Here is a 4,466-nt window from a genome sequence, read left to right as displayed (position 1 = left end):
GGTGCGCCGGCGGCGATGGCTGCCTCGAGTGTGTGTCTGTGTGTGTATGTGTGTGTGCGGGTCGGTGAGCGCGCCGTGTGTGACCAAGGGTCGGTCGGCCGTGGAGAGCGGAACTAGTTCAGAGTGGGTCAGTGAGGGCAGGGGAGGGCTTATTGGGCGGAGAGAGAGAGAGAGAGAGAGAGAGAGAGAGAGAGAGAGAGAGAGAGAGAGAGAGAGAGAGAGAGAGAGAGAGAGAGAGAGAGAGAGAGAGAGAGAGAGAGAGAGAGAGAGAGAGAGAGAGAGAGAGAGAGAGAGAGAGAGAGAGAGAGAGAGAGAGAGAGAGAGAGAGAGAGAGAGAGAGAGAGAGAGAGAGAGAGAGAGAGAGAGAGAGAGAGAGAGAGAGAGAGAGAGAGAGAGAGAGAGAGAGAAGATAGGACGACCTAATTAAGCCGTCCATGGGGTATTCATATTTCATTTAGGTATGAAGTATACCCTAAGTGAGGCGTGCCTATGCATAATTGTGATGTCTTAGGGGATAGGTTATATACCTATAAGATGAGATAAAGCTGTTGGTTCGAAGCTCAACCAATCTAGCAATAACGATGAGCGGGAAAGAGGACGGTAGTACCTAATTCGAGGCATTGCCAAGATCGCTAGACATGGGATGGATCCGAGCAGGTTTCCAGGACTGGGATGTCATGTTCTTTGACACTATCTTGAAGAGAATAATGCCTGCAAAGCCCGTCAAAGCCACACATATAAAAAGAAATCGCATACCCAAAGCAGAATATGCTCTAAGCATCCTATACCTACCTACGAGCAGGGTGGACAGTAAAACCTCACGCACCGACGCGCGGCAGTCGAACAGGTAAAAAATACCTACAGAAATGTCTTTCACTTGAGATCGTAACTCGCAGGCAACAGTTAAACCGACATCAACGAAGTATTGGCTCAACCCGTCAATTCTAACACGGGGACAGATTGCCTGCTTATTGTGTTTGCATTTCACCACTTTGACGTAAGTTTCGTCGCAAATGACGCCGGCCCGTCCGCAGTTGTCTCGGTCTTCCGGCTTCCCCGGCGTTCCCCTCAATATTGCTTTTGTCACGGCATGCCTGCTGTCCGGCTCCCTCTCCCCAATGCATATGTGTCGCCAGAGATTTTCGGAAGGGGGGTAGAGAGCAAAATCCAATTTGTTATTAAATCATGCCTTTAAACGGTCCTTACTCACACGTGTTATACGCCATTCGACGCGACATAGCGCGAGGAATGCAGTGGTGATAGAGTTTTTCCTATAGTTATGAAATGTAAAAGATATAACAATATTTGTTTTAGTAGGAACGACTTGCTTCACCCGTTAGTTCAGTTTTAGCAGGGCCGAATATTTCAATGGGGAGGGCACAGTGGGTCTAAAAGGACACCCCTCCCATAGACGGACCCCTGTGTACTGGACAGACATGCTTCCGATCCTCATTCAGAAGTTGAAAATGATCCAGGCAATCGGCTTACCTTTCTAAAAATGCATATTCTTGCATGCAAATTTTCTGTGATGGATTTTCTTTGTCTTCGACTTGACTTCGACCCAGGCTTTCAAAATCGACTCCGACTCCGGTCAAAGCTGTCGACACCGACCGACTCCGCCCCCGACCCCGCTGCCCTGCCCTGAGGCACACGTGACCCCTCAGATGCCGGTTTTGAGTCTGCAAGAACGCTGTGTTGCCTCAAGAGCTCAGCTGGCCTTTAAGAGGTCAGAAAAGGTTTCCAGAAATCTTCGAGAGTCCGTGTGTTCAGGCCTACATAGACCTGCCGTAGGGATTGTCCTCAAAGTCAAAATGGGCCCCAGGGGCGTAACTTTATATCTCTTTGGGGGGGCTTGAGCCCCCCCCCCTGTGCTGAACTGAGCCCCCCTTGGGAAGCTTAGAGCCCCCCTTGATTAATTTTTAATTCTTGACAAAACACACACAAACAGCAAGACACTAACATCCAATTTCCCCATTTTCCACCATACACATGAATTTCCAGGTTGGGGGATGATCATGGACTTGTAAACACCCTCGCCCGTATAGGGGGGAGGGGGTCGAACGGACCCCCCCCCCCTCAGTTTTTCGCGAATAACTCGCGTAAAAAGCGTCCGATCGCAACGAAACTTTGAATACCCTCGCGTTATTCAATTTCACACCTACCCTGAAAATTTCATGACCCTGACTCAAATGACCTTTGACCTGTGACCTACTTTTCGAGACCATGCTTGGTCGGAACTCGGAATCGCGATTCGGCGTACGAGTATATCCGCTCGCATTAGCCGCGCGGTTGCAGTCTTTTCGTGGTTTCAAGCGTTCAAACATGTGATATGATGTTGCTCCCAATGCAGTAAGGTGGGTGTGAAGGTCACCTGAAGGTCAGGTCAGGTCATTGACCTTTGATGACCTCGGTTCACTTTTTCGAGTTTTACATGTTTCTAGGCTAGTTTTTGGAGCTGAATTGGAATTTGGCAACCATATGGACATTTACGAAGTAGTTTTGGTGCCTTCCTAATAGGTTACGAAGCTGTCAGAGGTGGTTGACACATACTATGAATACCTGGCAGGACCCCTACTGGTTGACTTCACTTGACCTGACCTGACCCGACCCGACCTAGCCTAAATGCATCTAGTCTAGAACCATGTAAAACTCGAAAAAGTGAACCGAGGTCATCAAAAGTCAATGACCTGACTTGACCTTCCGGTGACCTTGAAATCCACCCTAATGCATGGGAGCCACATTATATCCCATGTTGAACGCTTAAAACCACGAAAAGACTGCAAACGCGCGGCTAATGCGAGTCGACATGCGCCGAATCGCGATTCCGGCCAAACATGGTCTCGAAAAGTAGGTCACAGGTCAAAGGTCATTTGGACAAGGGTCATGAAATTTTCAGGGTAGGTGTAAAATTGATTAACGCGAGGGTACTGAAAGTTTCGTCGCGATTTGCCGCTGTTTACGCGAGCATTCGCAAAAAAAACGAAGGGTTCGGTTCGTCCGGTCGACCCCCCCCCCCATACGGGCGAGGGTTAACATGAGCCCCATGGGCGTTGCATGGAAAGAATGGGACCAAAAGTTGGCAGTGCTCCCCCCTTAAATGAAAGTGTTCCGCCGCTACTGGGTAGATGTGGATCGGTGGTTAAACCTGCGCCTGGGTCTCTGAGTTTCAGTCATCTTCACCGTCGTGAGGGCGTCCAATTATTTCAGAGGCTGAGATAAAAAGATTCGTAAAAAGCGATCGACTGCTCCAAACAAATGGGTCCCTCCAACAATGCCTAGGCCAATTTTTGTATTTCCTGCTTACTTCTCCATTGTCCCTTCGTAAGATCACACATATAAAATCCGAATTACACGAATTGCTTGCGCCGTTACCTTTACATTGCTGTGCAGTGCTGCAGAGTCGATTGATCGACTCTTTCTGTACCATTGACCAGGGTTGTGCTTGACTCATGAGTCGAGTCAGAAATTTGACTCAACTCTGACTCAAATGAGTCAGGTTTGAGTCGAGTCGGATAAAATGTTGAGCTGTTGAGTTGAGTCAGAGTTGAGTCAGACAAAAATATTAAGGTGTTGAGTTGAGTCAGTTGAGTCAGTAAAATAACTTTTGACATTGAGTTGAGTAAAATCATTAAGGAACATGAGTCAGCTGACTCATCTTTTTTGAAACAATATATGTAAGCTTTCCATTCTCCCCCGCTTAACAACTTAGGCCTGGCCCTGCTGCCGGATTTTTTTTTTTCACCCCCCCCCCCCGCTCAACAACTTTTTATCTGAGTCAATTTTGAGCCAACACACCTGACTTAACAAAAAGTTGAGTCAAGTTTGAGTCAACTCATATTTTCATTGAGCCGCTTGAGTCATGAGTCGAGTCAAGGGAAAAAATCAGCTCCTTGTTTGAGTCAGAGTTGAGTCAGGGCTCTCTGAAGTTGAATGATGAGTCGAGTCGGCAAATTCTTTCGAGTCGAGTACAACCCTGCCATTGACAACAGATATGCTCCTAAAACCCACAGCACGGTAAAACTGAATTGTGGTATGAGCCTTTTTCTTTTGACTGAATGTTTCTTGACCAGTGGCGGATCCAGAAAGCGGTCCTGGACGCTACAGATTGGGGATATCCATAAAAAGTTTCTCCAATTTCCAAAAACTCGCCGGATTTCGATTCCTTACGCACTGCTGAGTGCTGAGCAGTTTAAAACAAACTCAAACTTCTAGGATATAAGCTATACGGTTGAAAGGGCCTCAGTTTTTTATATGCAAGGCCACTTGACTTGGTGATCAGATCTTAGGTGCTCTGGCATCAAACTTGTTACACAGGCTGCAAAAGTCATGTTTTAGAGCTGTTTTGCCAAGTGATTTTGCCAATTTTCGCGGCGCTTCGCGCCGCCAATTCATACTCGAGTCAAAAACAGATCGGGAGTTGTACCTAACCCTCGTTAAGCACCCTCATCAAGCATGTGATTAAGCAC

This window comes from Amphibalanus amphitrite, unplaced genomic scaffold (genome assembly GCF_019059575.1).
Source record: "Amphibalanus amphitrite isolate SeventyFive unplaced genomic scaffold, NRLGWU_Aamphi_draft 001327F_arrow, whole genome shotgun sequence".
Lineage (NCBI taxonomy): Eukaryota > Metazoa > Arthropoda > Thecostraca > Balanomorpha > Balanidae > Amphibalanus > Amphibalanus amphitrite.
Note: the sequence above shows the minus strand (reverse complement) of the source record.